At 36.8% G+C, this 15,601-nt stretch overlaps 1 long non-coding RNA gene across 1 annotated transcript; it reads left to right on the plus strand.

Annotated features, from left to right (window-relative positions):
• Positions 1-1,605: 1,605 nt before the first annotated feature.
• On the plus strand, positions 1,606-9,153 carry LOC114485935 (uncharacterized). The gene is made up of 2 exons (XR_003679167.1): positions 1,606-1,793; positions 7,412-9,153. It is a non-coding gene; the product is annotated as an uncharacterized lncRNA (long non-coding RNA).
• Positions 9,154-15,601: the final 6,448 nt, after the last annotated feature.

Here is a 15,601-nt window from a genome sequence, read left to right on the forward strand (position 1 = left end):
CTAGCTGTCTCTTCCTGGGGAAATTAAAGTACAAAAAGAAAGGCTTCTTGATATTTTTAATTTTTGACTTGATATCCAATCCTCTCACAGTAGTCAAGCAATAGCTCCCATTCATTGAGTTCCTACTGTGTGCCAGTCACATGCAGCTAGGCGCTTTATATTATCTTTAATATTCACAGTAACTCCCGTGTTAGGCACTAGTATCCTTATTTCCAGTGGGAAAACTTAGGCCCAGAGGGATTGAATGACATCATCAGGGTTGTACAGCTAGTTTGTAATAAAGCACGTATGAGAACTAAAAACTTTCACTTTTATCTTTCTCTGGAAATATATTTTGCTTTTTAGAGCTAGAGACAAAGCAGTTTCTTAGGTTAGCTTTATTGTGGGGAATTTTGAATTACAAGCTAAAAACAGAAGGCTTATTCTAGAATATAAGGTTTAAATTTGTAAAATTTAATTTGCTATTGTATGCTTCTATTTCCCTGCTGTTAGCCTCATAGAATATTTTCTACATTTTGTGATTGATATATGTTTGCTTCTTTATATATATATACACAAAAGCTTTAGTTTTGTAGGGGAAAGGGATAAAAGAGGTTAAGTTGGTTTTATACTTGCAAGTAGAGTCTGACCACTTTGATTATCCTCACAGCAAACTTGAACATTAAGTTCACCACATTTAACATACATATAACACTATATATATAAGGGCATACTGCTTTCCATCTCCTAATATCAATAATGATTGATGCCAGGCAAGAAGAGTGTTACCTCATATTTGGATCAGCTATTTCTATGTAAAGAATGTTTGAAAGAATTTGCCTGAAGCTGTTCTGAAAGTTAAATATCATTAGATACATTGGCAAGACCTGGACTCAAATTCCAGCCATTAGGGGAACACATTGGGGAGATCCCTGCTTTTGCCCTTGGAAAAATAAAAATAATAGTTGATAAGGAAATAAAATTTAGGTGAATCTGTGCTCTGTTTAATGCTGATGGCTAGCATTTGTTAAGTGCTTACTATGTGTCAGGTACTGTTCAAAGTGCTTTTCAGGTGTTCTTTCTCTTCACAGCTTCACTTCTACAGACGAGGACATTGAGAGGCAGGAATGTTTGTAGTAGAGCCATGATTCAAATACTAAATAACTGATCTGTTCAGAAATAGAGCCCCTGTGTCTCAATAAACTAGAAGAAAAAAAAAACCTAGAGTTCTGTCATGTTGTAGAGAAAGGTTTTTATTTTATTTTTAATTTTGGTGTTTTCTCTTTTCCTTTCCTCCCTGCAACTTACCTCTATCCCATGTTCTGTGTAAATTCCCCCCCCCCCCACATTTAAGTTTTACTTTTTTTTCCTTCCCTTTTCAAACTATTTCAGCATCATCAGGAGCAGTAAACTGGAAGTTTATTCATAAGTTTAGAAATTTTATAAGACTTCGAAATAATTATACTTCATTGACCTATGTCTTGTCTTGAAATTTTTCATTTTGAACTATGTTGTTTAGGGGGAGAGCTATTAAAGTGTTTTCTCTGCATGTTTATGATACATTTTAGATCTCCCACATTTTTTCCCTGGATATTTATCAGGAGATGGTGTAGAGGTTTGGTAAGTAATACAGTTTGATTTTGTATGTCTCGAGTTTCTCATTAAGTCACATAATTGAGTTTTCTTTATTCTGACTTTTTTTCTCCTGGTGATTCTGTTTGTAGTATTGACTGAAAATCCTTACACTAATGCTAATTTTGATCTTTTTTTTCACTAGCATGTATTGGAGCCCTCAGACTTGAAGAAGGACATAGGTAAAAAATATAATATGGAACATTTTCTACATTAGGGTTATAAAGTCTTTTTCCTTTAGTTGCATACTTGCTGTGTTCAATCTGAAAAATATTTACATAACAATTTAAGTGGTATAGGTTTTGCCAAAACGATTATGGATATTTTGATTCTCTTTTATTTTTATAAACATATATCAGTTCTCAATCCTTCAGGTCAAAAAAGGTGGTCTCATGTTATATTAGAAAGTACTTAGAAATTTATTTCCCCACTGTGTGAAATCTTATGCAGTACTTGAGTTACTTAATTGTAAAGTGAATAGCAAATATTAATCTAAAACTAACATTTTAGATTTATCGGAATCAGGCCTTACTGCTGCTCTGTCCAAAATGCTTTCTTCCCCAGAAGCCTCAGTGGATATAAACCCCATATCGTGTATCTCACATATCTGAGCCAGGTGTGCCATAGTGAACCCTGCAAGTTCTTTTCTATGACTAGAAGTTGTAGAAGAGCAAAAAACCTTGGATGTGTCATATTCATTTATCTGCTCACAAAGTTGTTTTAAAACATCCTTTATTTTAATTTAGAAACAAGGTATGCTACACATATAAAATTTTTCATTTAGTGACACCAAAAATTTTAACACATTTTTCTGTCAAACAAGTGTTCTTTGAAAACTAAATGTCTGCAGTTATTTTTTTACTTGGAGTTACTTGAAGTTTGCTTAAACTCCATTTACTTGAAGTAGAACTTCGCAGTGAATGAAAAGGACTAGGTTCTTGCGCAAAGTCAGTGAGAACATGAGTTTCTACGTATGGATAATACACATTCTCTCTTTTTCTTCTTTGTCTTGATAATCAAATCTCTGAGAACAAGGCTCTGATGGCAGTCTTTTAAAAAGCTATAGAAAAAGAATACTTTTTGGTTTTTTTTGGCCACGCGGCTTGAGGGATCTCAGTTCCCCGACCAGAGACTGAACATGGGCCACGGCAGGGAAAGCCTGGAATCCTAACCACTAGGCTACCAGGGAACTCTCAATAATACATTTTTTTAAATTCCACATTTTACATCTTATTTATAGCAACCTAATTTAGCAAGATCAAATTGGGAATTTCACCCAAGGTATCGGGTAGAACCATTAGTCTGTTGGAGAATTTACTTGGGGAAAAAAAACTAGTGGAGGGAAGGAGAAGGTGCTGGTTGATAGCAATCAGAAATAAATGTTGTAAAGCATCTTTGGAATTAGTTTGTTGTAAGTGGGAATTTTATCTGGTATATAAAAATTTTATGTTTATTTATTTTTGGCCATGCCACATGGCTTGTGGGATCCTAGTTCGCCCGACCAGGGATTGAACCCAGGCCCTTGGCAGTGAAAGCGGGGAGTCCTAACCACTGGACCGCCAGGGAATTCCCCAAAATTTTATGTTTATTCATGGGATTTTTTAGAAATTGACCCATTTCATAAAGCAAGGAGAAACTTAATACAAGTGTGGCTGTTGACACTTAGAAATATTATGTCCATTTATTTTTAAAAGTGACACTCCAGGTTACATCACAGTCACTGGCAAAGTTCATTCAAATACAGATTTTCTAGCATTTTTTAAAAAGTGACCTGAAAGTTTAATTTAGATAGGAAAATAAGGGCTTGATTAATGGAGTTGTGTATGATGGTATTAAGAGTGCCCATGTTAGTATTTTCATGAAAGGGGGAGAGTGTAATAACTGATTGGCCAGTGATTAAAAGATAGTGACACATTTAGGATTTCTTATTCTTTGAAGTTTGAGTTAGAAGTTTATAACCTTTGACTCATGAACCTTGCAGCAGCTCCAGTCACTCCTCCACATCTCTGCCTAAGAGGAAGGTGGAGCCAGAGTCGCCATACTTACATTCACTTTGTCCCTGACAGTCTGTCAGTGACCCTGATTTCTAAGGCTCACTCTTGGAACCAGAGGCAAGAAGAAAGGGGAGAGGGTGCTAATCAGATTAACTGCCACCTTTTTAATTTGACCCTTGTTAATAATTTACATGAAAAGTAGTATTTACTCTTTACTTTGCCTCTAGTTTTAACACTGATTTTTTTTCCTGAAATTTCCAAGAACTTAACTCAATGTCTTTTTCAAAGAAAGGGGGGTGGGCAAAGCCCACAAATGTTGGGAGAATAGAATTACATGGGGAAGATGTTTTTCTTAAATTAAAAAAAAATGAAAATAGAGAAGAGGTTGCAGGAAATGGAGTAGTGGGGTCAGCATTAGGAAGGCAGGAGATGACATAAATAACTATTAAGTAATCTGTAGTCTGATTTGCTTCCTATGTGGTTTACTTATAACTAACATGAAATGAGTGTTTCATTCCTTAAGTATGCACTTTGGGAAAAATGGGAAGCCAGGCTGGAGACACAGATCTACAGCAGATGCTCTGTATCCAGGTAGCAATGGCTCTGATGGCATTCAGTCCAAGAGCAACAGCATCTCCAAAGGAAAAATCTATAAATATTCATGAATGTGATCACCTTCACCATCATCAGCCAACTGATCCTATCATCAGCCAGGATAGGATAAGGCTTCTTGAAAGGCACTTTGATGGCTTTTGATTATCAGGAAATTTTATATAGAAGAAAAGCTGAAATTATGCTCAAGACTTCTTTTTCTGGTTTCTTATTCTCTTGATATTTCACATTTCACAACTAAAATAATCGTAACGCCTTGTTATCTTTTAAAATGAATTTTCATGAGCTGAGGCTACAGAAATATCCATTTCGTGGGCATAATTGACACTTGACCCTTTGTTTATAGTTATGTACAGAGCATCCCCAAATTGGGAGAGATTGCCTCTTTAAAGTTGGTGGCCATCTTGGCTCAGTGTTAACAAGGCCTAGTCTACAGGTTCAGTTTTGCTTTTGGCTTTGTCCTTGAGTTGAGAATCAAGTTGAGAGAACCAAGTGGAAGTGTTGGGACCAAGCTAGCAGCTATAGTTAAAATATATATGAATCAAGTGTACTGTTTTTGAAAGACCAGTTATTGAGCCCACCTCAGTCAGGGACACTGAATATTGGGTTCAAGTAAAACAAAAATGTTACTCATTTTGTTTGTTCGAAATTAGTATTTTAAAGAAGCATGTAAACACTTAAAAGTGTAGTTGCATTTGTTGTAGGCCAAAAAAATATGACTGTTATCACTAGGGTATGACTCATGTGGTTCTTGATTATTTACACTATTACAGAAGAACACAAATATGCATAGCTCCAGGTAATTTAACTTTGAAGTGAGAGATTATAAGCACCTTTCTATGTGAAAGAAAGGTGTTTACTTCAAATGAGTGATGAAAACTTGGTGCTAGGACCTCTGCTTTTTCTTAGGTCCAGTGGTCAACTTCTTATAAACCAGGCATGAAGAGAAACAAAAAATAATTAATTCTCCATATCTTGAGCTTTATTCTCTTCAGCTGGTATAATGGAACAGGTATAATGATTACATTTCTCAGTTTCCCCCCACCTCTCCCCTCTTAAGTCTGTGGGAGCAGTTGTGATGTTAGTGGAGCAGTTGTGATGTCAGTGAAGCTGTGGTTAAGTATATTACATTATATTAGAGGATTTGAAATATAAACAGAAGTGTTTTGTAGTATCGATGTCAGAATAACCAGCTTCAAAATACAAACCCTGAAACTTAATTGTTGACTGTTAACAAGAACAAAATACTACAAACTAGGATGTCTTTAAGAGCAGAGGTCTGCTGTTGCCAACTCGTGGCTCTCAGTTTAACAAATCTGATCCAGGATGCATCTCAACCCTGCAAAAAACTGTATTTTATTTTTGCCTTATTTCCAGATACCAGTTTAACACAAGTGCTCTGCCCCATTGCTTAGCTTTGAGCAGTGTCCTACTTTGAAAAGAAACTTATATGTACATTTTGTCTTCCCTTTGAATACTACTTTTTAACTGCAAACTAAGAAGCATTGAGCCTAACATTCACACAGCTTGTTCTCAAACTCTGTTTTATGAAAATTTCTCAGCTTTTTTCAGATCATTCTAAATGGTCATTTTTCTTTTTTTTTTTTAACATCTTTATTGGAGTATAATTGCTTTACAATGGTGTGTTAGTTTCTGCTTTATATCGAAGCCTTTTTTTTTTAAACTGAATTTTGCTTTTTCTTTGTAAAGTTAAGAGTAGGTAACATGAGTCCCTCTTGCCCTTTGCAGTTAGAATCTGGCATCAGAAGCAATTGTTGCTGTGTCTGATTTTCATCCATGAACTTTTCTGGGATGGAAGGCATATTGATTCCAATGTTTATTATTTAATTGGGCAGTATAAATAAATTCACTGGCTTTCCTTCCTGTTTAGCGAACACCTAACCATGATATTTTATATTCCTTACACTTCTGGAATGCCACTTCAAAAATAGAAGTTATGGGGAGGAAAGAGGGTACTTGGACCATACTTTGAATAAAAGACATTTTGAAATTTTTTTGTTTCTTAAAAACAAAGCCAACTCCTTAGTACCAGATGTGTTCATTATACTTTTTGAGAAATTACTCTGGTTATTATATTTATCATTCATGAATTAGTATTCTGCCCTAGTCCCTAAAGGTAGTTTTATATGCTAACTTTTGTTTTACCTTTCTAGCTGCTAAGATAGATAGTGGTTATTACAAACAGCATGTTTTTAAATGGTCTCCACTGTGGACTGCTCAGCCAGTGATGGAGTGAGTACGTTGAGGAAGAATGTGTCATTTGGAATCCAGAGCCATTCAGCAAGGATAACTGCCTGATATATGGTCAGAATGCTCAAACTAATGGCATACTGATGGCTTTCTCTTCCATTCCCCTAAAAAGCAAGTTTGTGAGCCTGAGTTCCCCTAATCTAGCTACTCTCATTTATATTCCCAAAGTAGTGACCTAATTCTGTCACTTTTGTCTGTCAAAGGGAATTGAGGTGTCAGTGTGTGAGTACAGCAAACATATTTAATGATTTATAGGAAGGAAAGAAAAATAGTTTGCTAACTATTTTAAGTGTAGAATGTTTTGGTGTTTTCAGTTTATGATTTTGCAAAGCATAAAGACATTTCTTGGTTGTTAATTCCACATGAATTATTCAATATTTTTTCTCCTCTCTTACTAAGTTAATTTCAGTGCTAATTTCCTATGAAAGCAGTTGAATGGAATAAGTCTTAATTTAAAGCTTGTACTAATGATAATCAGATATGGTTCACTTTTTTTTTTCTGACTTAAGTGATACGTAAGTAAAATACTCATTTCAAATTTGACTGGCAAATTAGAAAATCAGAACAGTTTGCCAGTATTTTTCATTCCCTTTCTTAGACATGTTTTTCCTTTACACATTTATAGTGCAAAATAAACCAGTGGTGCAGACTCATACTAAATTGATCAATTTTTGTCTTGGTCTTCATGGGAATTACATCTTTTTCACTCAACATTTATTAAAGGAACAAACAAAATTTTAGGCTATGCCAAACTAATAACTTTAGCTTGACTAAGAGCTGAATTTCATAAAGGAACAGAGTATGTAATTCATTTTCACATACTTTAAGGTATGACTCATCCCTATTAAAGTTGTGAGACTCAAAGCTACGCCCATATCACTTAATTTTATGTCCTTCCCTGTTTACTGTGTCTAACCTTCAAGATTTCGTGACTGATGCTGAAATGGAAGCCAACCATTGCAGAAATTTGGGGGAAAATGAATCTGAAGAATGCAAGGGGAAGTAGGAATTCATTTCTAGCATTCCCAAACCTGCTTTGTCACGTCACCTCCACCACAGTCAGAGGAAAAGAACTGATCATGAAAATTACCAACTAAGCCTTACATCTGTCTTTAATGTTTTTAGGAAATATACTGAAAAGGTAAGTGAGATGTCTGTTTTGAAGAAAGACTTTATTAGGTATTTTAAAACCAGTTCTGTATTAGTAAAACTGGACAGCTTCTTTATTCTGAGCTTCAAAAGTCTTGTCCCCATTTGGTATGGTTCTCAGTAATTGTGGAGAAGGTGGAGTTGTTCCAACCAACACGAAGCTTTTCCTCTACTTCTCAGCAATTAAGCTGGATCTTACATTGAAGTGTCCAAAGTGCCAGTTTTTGTTGTTTTGTGCTCAAATCCTCTCTTAAAAAATTATTTTTAGTTGAGTTGTAATTTTACCCCTTACTGTTTAGAAAAACTTTTTAAATGCTTCAAAGTTCCTACCAGAACTACATTTGTATTGTATGTAGTCAAATAATAATAAAATTATGGAGTTTTATAGATCTCTGTTAACATCCACCTATGTGGGTTTATAGATAATTTTTAAATTACTAGGATTGTTCCAAATTTATTAAATCCCTATATAATAGGCATTGTGCCAGGCCCTGCAATAAAGAGATGGACTGGTACACAGTTCATGTTCTCAAGAAATTCATTTTTATTGATATAATACAGATAGAATTCTAGTTTAGGGAATCAGAATCAAAATGAGGCTAATTCCATTTCCCAGTCAACAATCCGCTGTAGCTAGCATGTTAATCTGATACATGACAAATTGTATTTGAAAGATCCAGCACTGGATGTGTGTGAGAGAGACATTTACTAAATACTTCCTATATTCTAGGTACTGTTCTAGGCTCTTTATATATATATATATATATATTTTTTTAATCCCTATAACTATCCTGTGAGATAGGTCCTATTTTTAAAGCCCATTTTCTAAGTCATTAAGGCAGAAAAGTTAACTTACCCAAGTTTGCACAACTGTCATCTAGGACCAGTCTTTGAACCCAGGCAGGCTGATTGCAGAGCCTGTACTCTTCAATTTGGGTGTGATATTTATATGCAGTACCTGGCTAGGAGTACCCACCAGACTTTCCAGATTCTTAATAAAATTTGCCTAGTTTTAAAAAGGAAAGTTTCAGTAATACAGAACTACTATAGATAATAGTTGTCCAACTTTTTAGAGAACCAGAATTCCCTTTTTTTCAGCTCTGGGCTCCAAGACAGTTATTTTGCATGATGATCTCCCCTCCTCCCCCTCCCCTCACTCCCCCCAACAGTGTGCGTGCACACACACAAAATTTAAAGTGCTGGCACAGAGAAGCAGAGCTTATCACCCTTATATTTTCTCTTCACTACCTATTGTCACTTATGTCCACCCCTCTTTCTTTCTGGAATATGGACATTTTATTTAGCTGCTAAATGATGAGAAAATAAGACTGCTGAGACTTTCCCTAGGAGTCTTTAAAAATAGATTAGGCTCTGTACAAAATAAAAACTGCTGTGAGAACTCCAGGTAGGTAATTTACTTCCTGTTGTATGTATAGTTTCTGAAGCCTCTGCACCTCTAGCCCCTGTTTTATGTTTCTGTAAATCTGATTTGACCTTTAATAAACTGTTTTCTGAAGTGAGTGGTTTTTTGGTCTCATTTCCCATTTGGATGTGTATCTCCTTTGGTCACTTGATATTATTGCCACCCTTTCAAAACTGGTGGTTTACTTAAAGTAAGAGTACCTACTATATACCTAGTATTGTTGAGGGTTTAAAAAAATATATGCCAAGGCTTTGCTTTTAGCTCAATGCAGGTGCCACCCAGTACTAAAACTTTGCAAATTTTTAAAGGAAAAACCTGGTGTTATAAAATCATTGTGAACGGTAGTTGATTGTATGACTCAGGCAATTGTGACAAGAAAAATCTGCCCTAGTGAAATCAAATAAACTGTTCCATAATGGTTAATAATGAAATTAACTGGAGAAGCAATTTTGACTGTATTTCTTAAGCATCAGTGCTTCTCAAACTTGAATACATATGGGAATCACCTGGTGATCTTGTTAAAATGCAGATTTTGATTCAGTAGGTCTGGCGTAAGCCTGAGAATCTGCATTTCTTTTTTTAAAAAACATGTTGAAACACAATTCATGTAAAATTCACTCCTTAGAAGTGTACGATTCAGTGGGTTTTTTTTAGCATGCAGAGTTGTGCACCTGTCACCAGTCTTAGTTTCATTCAGGACAGTTTTCATCATGCCAAAGAGAAACCCTTTGTCCATTAGTGGTTATCCCCATTCATCACCACCCCAAGTCTCTGGCAACCACTACTCTACTTTCTGTCGCTATGGATGTACCTATTCTGGACATTTCATATAAATGGATTCATACATTATGTGGATTTCTGTAACTGGCTTTTTTCATTTAGCATGTTTTCAGGGTTCATCCATGTTGTAACATGTACCAGGTACTTCATTTTATGGCCAAATAACATTCCATTGTATGGACATGCCACATTTTGTTTATACGCATCAGTTGATGGACATTTGAGTTGTTTATACCTTTTGGCTATCATGAATAATGCTGCTGTGAACATTTGTGTGTGGGATTTTGTGGTCATGTGTTTTCATTTCTGTTAAGAATAACTAGGGGTGGAATTGTTGGGTCATTTGGTAACTTTTTAAAAAATTGTAACAACACTTAACATCTACCCTCTTAAATTTTCAAGTACACAATACAGTACTGTTAACTGTGGGCGCAACATTGTGCAGTAGATCTTAGTCATACGTTAACTTTAACATTTTGAGGAACTGCTAAACTGTTTCTGAAGTGGCTGTACCATTTGAGAGTCTGCATTTCTGATAAGCTCCCAGGTGATGATGAGTAGCAGGCTGTAGATTACGTTTGGGCACCTACAAAGTAAACAATTAGGAACATCAACTTTCACTTAATTCAACTTTGCAGTGTCTGACTAGAAGCAAAGGTGTTTTCCTTTCACAAGGCCTTGGTGCCTCATTTCTTTTAACGTTAGCCTTACTGCATGTGGGCTTATTTAGCCTTTAAACTCTTCAAATGTAGATTGATATATCTAAAGGGGAAGAGAATATTCATTTTTAGTTGGAAGAGGCAGCTCTAAGTTGAGAATGCTTATATAATTGGCAGAATATTAATGAAGGTCTTTGGTAGTGTTCTACAAAAGTTCTGGGTGGCTCTGTATATGCTGGTGATAATATTTGGGGGGAAATAGATGAATGAATGAATGTCAGAATGAAAGGATGTGTACGTTTCCTTCCAGTTGAGTTAAACGTTTTGATCCTTTCTGGATGCCTTCAGGGAATGAAGGGTATAGTGGTGGAAGTATACATGTAAACAATTTAATACATTTTGGTGAACATTGGGATAGACCAAAGGTGGGTAGGTTCAAAGAAGACTCCCAGGAGACGGGAACTCCTAAACTCAGTTCTTTCACCCATTCAACTAAGATTTGACTTAATTGGAGATTCGGATTCTGGGTTTGGTTCAGTTTGATGGGGAAGGTTATGTGGGCAAAAAGGGAGTATAATGCCAGAACATGAAAGAAGTATAGCTTAAAGATCTGTGAGGTTTCCAGTGAAACAGCAATTCCATTCCGTATGAGGTCGGCTGACAGTTGGGGGTAGGAGGTGGTAAAAATCAGAAAAGATTTCTAGGAGATGATACTTGAAGTAAAGCCAGGATTTTAGAAGTAGAGGTGTACGAGAAGGGTGTATTCTAAAATGATAGAGCAGAAGACATTAAAATATTGAGGTCATAAATGGTAGCATAAATGCCAGCTATCCTTTACTGAACAGCTAGCTACCATGTGCCCAAGTGCTGTGCTAAGCCTTGGGTATGTAAAAAGGAGCAAAACAAGACCTCTGCTTTTATAAATAGCGAATAAGAGATTTTAAGTGCAATACAGTGTGGTCTGTGTAAAAAGCAGGAGTGTGGTAGAGGTGTAGAAGTAGTTTCAGGAAGGTGTAATTATTTGGACTGGCCATTAGTTCTGTTCAGCTTGACTTGGTGGTACCTGAAGTGAAAGGAGTAGGAAATGTGAATGTAAAGATAAATTGAGATGTCCTTGTTGGCTGTTATTTTGACAGAAGTAGTCTAAAAACGTAAACACATGGCTAGTACTAAGGATAGGGAGACAGCAGGAGTCTGAGTTTTGAGTTCTTTAGTGCTTGTATGACTCTTACGATCATAAATTGACACCTTAAGGGTACTTGGTCTGGTCCTCAGTTTCTAAAAAATGAATTATCTTATATACTCTAGGGCTTAACTTCTACCCCCATAGTTGGAAATCATCAACTGTCCTACAAAGATTGATTTATGGAGTAATCTTCAAAATAACTTCTTAAGGACAGATATTTTCAGCCTCTTCTTGGCTGTTTACAATCAAGAGTCTTTCATTGTTTTCCCCATTCCAATAGATAAAATTGCAGGACAAAACTTTTCATGCATTATATTGAACAGATTTTCACATTTCTTGGGAAGTCTGTGTATTATATATTGTGGCATAACAAATTACCTCCAAAACTTAGTAGCGTTTTGTTTTTTTAAGAATGTAATTTAAGGTTTAATTTAGGGGATAGCATTGATGATGTAGACATCAATGTTTATATGAAACCAAAAAGACTAAAGAGGACTGAGCTAGTGGCCCAAACTAAGGATGGGATATTGATAAAGGTAATCCCATTCTCATAACATTTATGCTTTTTGTTCAGTATAAATTATTTTGGTGGGATAGGGAGGGTGGGAGGGAGGGAGACGCAAGAGGGAAGAGATATGGGAACATATGTATATGTATAACTGATTCACTTTGTTGTAAAGGAGAAACTAACACACTATTGTAAAACAGTTATACTCCAATTAAGATGTTTAAAAAAATAAATAAATAAAATAATTAAAAAAAAATTATTTTGTGGCCACTCAGTGCAGAACTGAGGCTGAGACATCCTCACATTGATTGTATTCCTAGGGTCCCCTCCAGTATGAGTTCTCACAGGTCAGTGAAGACAGGAATCACCGAAAAATTTTCCAAAGTTAATACACTTACAGATTTTGCATCGGGGAGGATTTTCATATATTTCCTAATGTAAGAGACATCGTTAAAGGCTTTCCCTCATTTCTTTATATTCACAAATTTCTTTGAAGTGTGAGTTCTCAAGTTTTCTAAGGCATGTGGAAAAATGGAAGACTTTTTCCAATACTGATAACATTCAATAGGACTTTCTCTCCAGAATGAATTCTCATATCTGTATAAATTGAGAGAACATTCAAAGCTTCCCCATAGTCATTATATTCAGAGCATCTCATCATCATTTGGTCAATAATGTGAATGCTTGTGCTGTGGAGCTTTCCACATTTCTTACATGAGTGCCAAAATTTAGCTGTTTAAAACAAACATTCTCTTCAGACAGTTAAACTGGGTCAGGAATTCAAGAGTGACTTAGTTCAGTGATCTGGCTCAGGTCTCTCAGGAGGTTGTGGTCATCTAGAGGCTTGATTGAGGTTGGAGGATTTGCTTCCGACGTGGCTCACTCACATGCCTGGCAATTGGTACCGGTTGTTGGCAGGAAAAGTCAGTTTCTAGCCAAGTGGACCTCTTCATTGGACTATGTTCTTCTGGCATGCAGCTAGCTACCCCCCTCACCGAGGGAATAACGTAGCAAGCTCCCATCATTTCCACAATACGCCATTGATCATGCAGGTCAACCCCATTCAGTGGGAGGAGACTACTACACAAGAGCAAGGCTACCAGGAGGTGAGACATTGGGGTCTTCTTGGGGGCTGGCTGCCACAACTTGGGATGAATTTGAGCTATTTGTTGTCCTATTAAACCAAGTTTATAAAAGCTGGCCCTTGACATGTGCACTTAGAAATGCCTATTTATGATTCCTGATACATTTTAGTTATCTACAGTGATTGCTTCAAAAGTATTTTGACCTAAATATAAATAAATTGGTAGGTGTTTAGCATTTTCTAAGATTTGCGGGCTACTGAATTTCTACACTGAGGTGGGTTCTAATATGTTTTAAGTGTGTATAACATGCTCAACAAATATTTGCTTAACTGAACGGACAAGAAGAGTGAGGATTCTCTTCTCCTTCAAGCTTATTTGATAAGGTAAAGGCAGGAATTAGGGATTGATTTGGAGGCAAGAGAAGGGTGATGTGTGACCACTAGGTTTCTAGTTAGATCATCTGGTAGGTAGTAGCTATTTCCTGAGGTAAGGAATGCAGGAGCGGGCCTGGGCTCAAGAGGAGCAACTAAGGATTTGAAGACAATTAGACTGATGTGTCTGGAGAAGCCAGAAACTTGAATTTGGAGTCTGTCTGCCTGAATGTAGTCTGAAGCTCAAGTGAGAGATCAAGGCTGTAGATAAACCTCCAGGAGAATTGGGAAACAGGAGCAACACTGAGCCCAAGGGAGAGGAGCTTCAAGGAGGGGAAAGGTCAACAGCACCAAATACAGCAGAGTGAGAAAGGTGACTGAGATGTGTCCACAGAAATTGGCACTCTGTCGCCAGAGGAACACTGGGGCAGGAGGCGGGGAGGCAAGTTGCTAGTGCTTTGAGGAATAAGTGGGAGGTGAGAAAATGGGGTAGTATAGACTACTCTTAGGCTTGCTGAAAAGGAAAGGAAAACACTGATGTTTAGAGAGAATGGAGGAAGGAGGTCCCTATGCTATATTTTTAAAAGTTGGAAAAGCCAGCTGAAAGCAGGAAGGTTAAAAATATGAGAGGGGATGATGACTATGAAACCAAGGCCCCAGAAAAGATGGGAGTGAGTGGAATGGAAGGCCCTGATGAAACAGTGGACCTTGAACAAAAAGACAGTCTCCTCCCCTGAGACTGGAGGGAAGAATATGTAAGTTTGCAAGGTGAGAAGGGAGGTTTGAGAGTCTACCTTATTAAAACGTGTTTGCTTTAAATATTGAATTTTTCAGAAATAAGTCTCACTTTGTCTTAAAAGTCCATGAGAAGAGGAATGCAGTTTTGATGGTTGGTATCTGTGTCAGGAAGCCCTGTTAGAAGTTCAGCAAACTAAAATGAATACCTTCAGCTCTTCAGACTGACTAGCTGTGAGGCCCTGGGCATGCCCGTTAACCTCTCTGGACCTCAGAGTTCATCTCTGAAAAGAGTGCACTTTGTGTTGCTGTGACTAATTCATCTTAATCACATTTCCCAATGAATATGCTGCAGGCATTCAATTTGGCTCACTAATTTAACTACTGTTAAGTATGTTTCATTGATACCTTTAAATGACTGTAGTATCAGTTATGCTTTAATATGCCATGTATGTATTTTGTAGGATATACTAATTTCAGTAAACATGAATCTCAGCTCTGCTGTGTGACTAGGCAAATTACTTAACCTGTCTGAGCCTCTGGTGTCTCCTATGTAAAATAAGGTAGGCTAATGCCTGCTTTATTTAATCTTCGCAACAGGTCTATTATATATGTAAGACACCTACTTAACCATGATGCTAGAAATATTGCAAGGATTCAGTAAATGGCATGTCCAGAATCCTGTATTCAACATCTTTGTGGCCAGATGTGTTCAAGAATTCAGAAATTTTCAGATTTTAGGAAGCTATTCTGGGGCATAGGTACTTGTATGTTATGTTATTTCGCAGCAGGATCTGGGGCAGCATCCGTAGTTAACCATTAATACTTCTGCAGGAAACATATGATAAGTAAAAACTATAATTAGCCTTGTGTCAGTTCAGGTTTTGCCTCCAAATAAATACTGTACCAAACTTAGAAAAATTATTTTGGTTTTCATAACTCTTTGTGTTTGGGGATTACTGGTAAGGATTATGGACCTGTACTAACCAAGCAGCATGTATTGAGACTTCCCTGGTGGTCCAGTGGGTAAGACTCCATGCTCCCAACGCAGGGAGCCCAGGTTCAATCCCTGGTTGGGGAACTAGATCCCACGCGCATGCCGCAACTAAGACCCAGTGCAGCCAAAATAAGTAAATAAATATATTTTTAAAAATCAGCATGTATTTCTTAAGCCCTACTTTGTGGCCAGCTGTGTATAGCACTATGGGTAGTACAAA

This window comes from Physeter macrocephalus, chromosome 3 (genome assembly GCF_002837175.3).
Source record: "Physeter macrocephalus isolate SW-GA chromosome 3, ASM283717v5, whole genome shotgun sequence".
NCBI lineage: Eukaryota > Metazoa > Chordata > Mammalia > Artiodactyla > Physeteridae > Physeter > Physeter macrocephalus.